Source organism: Oncorhynchus clarkii, chromosome 6 (assembly GCF_045791955.1).
Source record: "Oncorhynchus clarkii lewisi isolate Uvic-CL-2024 chromosome 6, UVic_Ocla_1.0, whole genome shotgun sequence".
Lineage (NCBI taxonomy): Eukaryota > Metazoa > Chordata > Actinopteri > Salmoniformes > Salmonidae > Oncorhynchus > Oncorhynchus clarkii.
In genome coordinates, this window is record NC_092152.1 from 82061758 (window position 1) to 82068790 (window position 7033).

The window sequence follows — 7033 nt, forward strand, 5'->3', positions numbered from 1 at the left end:
GGAAGAGTGTGGACCACAAGAAGACCCCCGAAGACCCCAGGAAGAGTACATGTGTAGGATCTTAATTTGAGACAGTTTTCTACAGCAGGAAATCAAAAGGAAATGTGAGTTATTATGTTGATTATAATTAATGTACATTTCTTTAGGGGTTGAAATTTCAAAGTGGAAATTACAAGCTTCTGAAGCATTTTATAAAGTAAAATACATTTTGTTGTGTAACTGCATGAATTTAAAATGGATTACATTTAGATGTTGTGTCACTGGCCGACACACAATACCCCATAACGTCAAAGTGGAAATGTTTACAAAAAATGTATTGAGTCAATAAAGTACTCAACCCCTTTGTTGTGACAAGCCTAAGTAAGTTCAGAAGTAAAGATTTGCTTAACAAGTCCCATAATAAGTTGCATAGACTGATTCTGTGTGCAATAATAATAATGTTTAACATCTCTGTACCCCACACATTCAATTATCTGCAAGGTCCCTCAGTCGAGCAGTGAATTTCGAGTGCAGATTCATCCACAAAGACCAGGAAGGTTTTCTAATGCCTCGCAAAGAAGAGCACATATTGGTAATTCAGTAAAAACATAAAAGGACATTGAATATCAATTTGAGCATGGTGAAGTTATTAAATAAACTTTGGCTGGTGTTTTAATACACCCAGCCACTACAAAGATACAGGCATCCTTCCTAACTCAGTTGCCGGAGAGGAAGGAAACCGCTCAGGGATTTCACCATGAGGCCAATGATGACTTTAGAAACAGTTACAGAGTTTAATGGCTGTGATAGAAAAGTGAGGATGGATCAACAACAGTGTAGGGCAGCAGATAGCCTAGTGGTTAAGAGCGTTGGACCTGCCTCCCGAGTGGCGCAGCAGTCTAAGGCACTGCATCGCAGTGCTATAGGCATCACTACAGACCCAGGTTCAATCCCAGGCTGTGTCGCAGCCGGCCGCGACCGGGAGACCAATGAGGCGGCTCACAATTGGCCCAGCTGGGTTAAGGGAGGGTTTTGCCATCCGGGATGTCCTTGTCCCATTGCACTCTAGCGACTCCTTGTGGCGGTCAGGGCGTATGCATGCTGACTTCGGTCGCTAGTTGTACGATGTTTCCTCTGACACATTGGTGCAGCTGGCTTCCGGGTTAAGCGAGCAGTGTGTCAAGAAGCAGTGCAGCTTGGCAGGGTAGTGTTTCGTAGGATGCATGGCTCTCAACCTTTGCCTCTACCGAGTCCGTACAGGAGTTGTAGCGAGGGGACAAGACAATAACTACCAATTGGTAGAAAAAAGGGGGTAAAAAGTACAACAAAAAAAGAGAGTTTGGTCAATAACTGGAGGGTTGCTGGTTCAAATCCACGAGCAGACTAGGTGAAAAATCTGCCGAGGTGCCCTTGAGCAAGTCAATTAACCCTAAATGATAGAATGAAAAGAATGAAGCCTGTACATAATAAACATATTCCTGTTTGCAATAAGGCACTAAAGTAAAATTGCTCCTGTAAGTTGTTCTGGATAAGAACATCTGCTAAATGATGTACATGTAGTTACTCCACAATACTAACCTAAATGATAGAATGAAAAGAATGAAGCCTGTACATAGTAAACATATTCCTGTTTGCAATAAGGCACTAAAGTAAAATTGCAAAGAAATTAACTTCATGTCCTGAATACAAAGTGTTATGTTTGGGGCAAATCCACACATCACTGAGTACCACTCTTCATATTTTCAAACATGGTTGTGGGTGCATCATGTTATGGGTATGCTTGTCATCGGCAAAAACAAGGGAGTTTTTTAGAATCAAAATAATGGAATAGAGCTAAGCCCATGCAAAATCCTAGAGGAAAACCTGCTTCAGTCTGCTTTCCAACATACACTGGGAGATGAATTCACCTTTCAGCAGGACAATAACCTAAAACAGGCCAAATGTACACTAGAGTTGCTTACCAAGATAACATTGAATGTTCCTGCATGGCCTAGTTACAGTTTTGACTTAAACTGGCTTGAAAATCTATGGCAAAACTTGAAAATGGCTGTCTAGCAATGATCTTCTATGATCCTAGCAGTAGGACGTATTGTCGTGTCGTGTCCCTTGTATATATCGTTTGTTTTCGTTTTTTTTCTTCACATATCTTTAAAACTTTTTGCTGAACCTCAACTTCTTCTAAATACTCTCCTGCAACCCGCCTCACCCAACGTAGCTATTTTTCCTAAAGTATTTATATTTACTTCGGACCTGGAACCCCTCAACTGAAGCTAGCCAACGAACTACCAGCTTCAGCAAAACATTGCTAGCGGTCTTCAGCTAACCGGTCATCAGCTAACCTTTAGCTCGGAAAGCTCTCGCCAGTTCGAACAACGCGACTCTAACCAGAGCATAACGGACCTATTTATTATTTTATTTTATTTTTCATCCCCGGATTCCCATCGCAAACGGAACATTTTGAGCTCCTGGGCTACAATATCCAGACCCACGACCGGTCCATCGATGTCACTGCATGAAGAGGAATAAACAGATACCCCCATCGCGACGTCCCCAAAGGCTAACCTCTCTAGCCCTTGCTATCTCCTTGCTTGCAAATTCGGCCTGCTAACTGCTAGCTTGTTTAGCCCGGTCCGCTAACTGCTACCGTGTTTAGCACCGTCTACTAACTGTTAGCTTGTTAGCACAGGCCTGCTAACCGTCTGAATCGCCGCGTCCCAAACACTCACTGAACCCATATTTACTTTCTATCCCTTCTCGATTTTTAATTTGTTTATACCTTCCGGTAACCTGCCTCACCCAATGTGATACGGAACCGCTATTATCTTTACATTTTTAGAACACACTCAAGAACCTCCAGAAGCTAACCAGCTAACTGGCTACAAGCTATTTGGTCATTGTTAGTTTTCTAACCTGGATAACACTCGCCAGTCCAGCTTCCCTGCCCCATCCACCGCTGCCCCTTGGACACTGATCACTTGGCTACATAGCTGATGCATGCTGGACTGTCCATTAATCACGGTAATCCATTCTGCTTGTTTATGTTTTATCTGTCGGCCCCAGCCGCACTTAGGCTCTGTGTGTAGTTAATCCGACCCTCTCTGCCTAATCAATCGCCATTCTACCTGCTGTTGTTGTGCTAGCTGATTAGCTGTTGTCTCACCTACTGTTTTAGCTAGCTCTCCCAATTCAACACCTGTGATTACTGTATGCCTCGCTGTATGTCTCTCTCAAATGTCAATATGCCTTGTATACTGTTGTGCAGGTTAGTTATCATTGTTTTAGTTTACAATGGAGCCCATAGTTCCACTCTTTATACCCCTGTTACCTCCTTTGTCCCACCCCCCACACATGCGGTGACCTCACCCATTACAACCAGCATGTCCAGAGATACAACCTCTCTCATCATCACCCAGTGCCTGGGCTTACCTCCGCTGTACCCGCACCCCACCATACCCCTGTTTGCGCATTATGCCCTGAATATATTCTACCATGCCCAGAAACCTGCTCCTCTTATTCTCTGTCCCCAACGCCCTAGGCGACCAGTTTTGATAGCCTTCAGCCGCACCCTCATACTACTCCTTCTCTGTTCCGCGGGTGATGTGGAGGTAAACCCAGGCCCTGCATGTCCCCAGGCACCCTCATTTGTTGACTTCTGTGATCGAAAAAGCCTTGGTTTCATGCATGTCAACATCAGAAGCCTCCTCCCTAAGTTTGTCTTACTCACTGCTCTAGCACACTCCGCTAACCCTGATGTCCTTGCCGTGTCTGAATCCTGGCTCAGGAAGGCCACCAAAAATTCTGAGATTTCCATACCCAACTATAACATCTTCCGTCAAGATAGAACTGCCAAAGGAGGAGGAGTTGCAGTCTACTGCAGAGATAGCCTGCAAAGTAATGTCATACTTTCCAGGTCCATACCCAAACAGTTCGAACTACTAATTTTGAAAATTACTCTCTCCAGAAATAAGTCTCTCACTGTTGCCGCCTGCTACCGACCCCCCTCAGCTCCCAGCTGTGCCCTGGACACCATTTGTGAATTGATCGCCCCCCATCTAGCTTCAGAGTTTGTTCTGTTAGGTGACCTAAACTGGGATATGCTTAACACCCCGGCAGTCCTACAATCTAAGCTAGATGCCCTCAATCTCACTCAAATCATCAAGGAACCCACCAGGTACAACCCTAACTCTGTAAACAAGGGCACCCTCATTGACGTCATCCTGACCAACTGGCCCTCCAAATACACCTCCGCTGTCTTCAACCAGGATCTCAGCGATCACTGCCTCATTGCCTGTATCCGCTACGGAGCCGCAGTCAAACGACCACCCCTCATCACTGTCAAACGCTCCCTAAAACACTTCTGTGAGCAGGCCTTTCTAATCGACCTGGCCCGGGTATCCTGGAAGGACATTGACCTCATCCCGTCAGTTGAGGATGCTTGGTCTTTCTTTAAAAGTAACTTCCTCACCATTTTAGATAAGCATGCTCCGTTCAAAAAATGCAGAACTAAGAACAGATATAGCCCCTGGTTCACTCCAGACCTGACTGCCCTCGACCAGCACAAAAACATCCTGTGGCGGACTGCACTAACATCGAACAGTCCCCGCGATATGCAACTGTTCAGGGAAGTCAGGAATCAATACACACAGTCAGTCAGGAAAGCTAAAGCCAACTTCTTCAGGCAGAAGTTTGCATCCTGTAGCTCCAACTCCAAAAAGTTCTGGGACACTGTGAAGTCCATGGAGAACAAGAGCACCTCCTCCCAGCTGCCCACTGCACTGAGGCTAGGTAACACGGTCACCACCGATAAATCCATGATTATCGAAAACTTCAACAAGCATTTCTCAACGGCTGGCCATGCCTTCCGCCTGGCTACTCCAACCTCGTCCAACAGCTCCCCCCCCCCCCCGCAGCTACTCGCCCAAGCCTCTCCAGGATCTCCTTTACCCAAATCCAGATAGCAGATGTTCTGAAAGAGCTGCAAAACCTGGACCCGTACAAATCAGCTGGGCTTGACAATCTGGACCCTCTATTCCTGAAACTATCCGCCGCCATTGTCGCAACCCCTATTACCAGCCTGTTCAACCTCTCTTTCATATCGTCTGAGATCCCCAAGGATTGGAAAGCTGCCGCAGTCATCCCCCTCTTCAAAGGGGGCGACACCCTGGACCCAAACTGTTACAGACCAATATCCATCCTGCCCTGCCTATCTAAGGTCTTCGAAAGCCAAGTCAACAAACAGATCACTGACCATCTTGAATCCCACCGTACCTTCTCCGCTGTGCAATCTGGTTTCCGAGCCGGTCACGGGTGTACCTCAGCCACGCTCAAGGTACTAAACGATATCATAACCGCCATCGATAAAAGACAGTACTGTGCAGCCGTCTTCATAGACCTTGCCAAGGCTTTCGACTCTGTCAATCACCGTATTCTTATTGGCAGACTCAGTAGCCTCGGTTTTTCGGATGACTGCCTTGCCTGGTTCACCAATTACTTTGCAGACAGAGTTCAGTGTGTCAAATCGGAGGGCATGCTGTCCGGTCCTCTGGCAGTCTCTATGGGGGTGCCACAGGGTTCAATTCTCGGGCCGACTCTTTTCTCTGTATATATCAATGATGTTTCTCATGCTGCGGGCGATTCCCTGATCCACCTCTACGCAGACGACACCATTCTATATACTTCCGGCCCGTCCTTGGACACTGTGCTATCTAACCTCCAAACGAGCTTCAATGCCATACAGCACTCCTTCCGTGGCCTCCAACTGCTCTTAAACGCTAGTAAAACCAAATGCATGCTTTTCAACCGTTCGCTGCCTGCACCCGCACGCCTGACCAGCATCACCACCCTGGATGGTTCCGACCTTGAATATGTGGACATCTATAAGTACCTAGGTGTCAAACATCTCCAATCGAAAATCAAATCAAGAGTCGGCTTTCTATTCCGCAACAAAGCCTCCTTCACTCACGCCGCCAAACTTACCCTAGTAAAACTGACTATCCTACCGATCCTCGACTTCGGCGATGTCATCTACAAAATTGCTTCCAACACTCTACTCAGCAAACTGGATGCAGTTTATCACAGTTTTGTCACTAAAGCACCTTATACCACCCACCACTGCGACTTGTATGCTCTAGTCGGCTGGCCCTCGCTACATATTCGTCGCCAGACCCACTGGCTCCAGGTCATCTACAAGTCCATGCTAGGTAAAGCTCCGCCTTATCTCAGTTCACTGGTTACGATGGCAACACCCATCCGTAGCACGCGCTCCAGCAGGTGTATCTCACTGATCATCCCTAAAGCCAACACCTCATTTGGCCGCCTTTCGTTCCAGTTCTCTGCTGCCTGTGATTGGAACGAATTGCAAAAATCGCTGAAGTTGGAGACTTTTATCTCCCTCACCAACTTCAAACATCTGCTATCTGAGCAGCTAACCGATCGCTGCAGCTGTACATAGTCTATTGGTAAATAGCCCACCCATTTTCACCTACCTCATCCCCATACTGTTTTTATTTATTTATTTTTCTGCTCTTTTGCACACCAATATCTCTACCTTTACATAACCATCTGATCATTTATCACTCCAGTGTTAATCTGCATAATTGTAATTATTTGCCTACCTTCTCATGCCTTTTGCACACAATGTATATATAGACTTTCTACTGTGTTATTGACTTGTTAATTGTTTACTCCATGTGTAACTCTGTGTTGTCTGTTCACACTGCTATGCCTTATCTTGGCCAGGTCGCAGTTGCAAATGAGAACTTGTTCTCAACTAGCCTACCTGGTTAAATAAAGGTGAAATAAAAAAAAATAAAAAAAATCAACAACCAACTTTATTTTATTTAACCATTATTTAGCTAGGCAAGTCAGTTAAGAACAAATTCTTATTTACAATGACGGCCTAGGAACAGTGGGTTACTGCCTTGTTCAGGGGCAAAAAGGCAGACTTTTACCTAGTCAGCTCGGGGATTCATTCTAGCAACCTTTCGGTTACCGGCCCAACGCTCTAACCACTAGGCTACCTGCTGGTTACCGGCCCAACGCTCTAACCACTAGG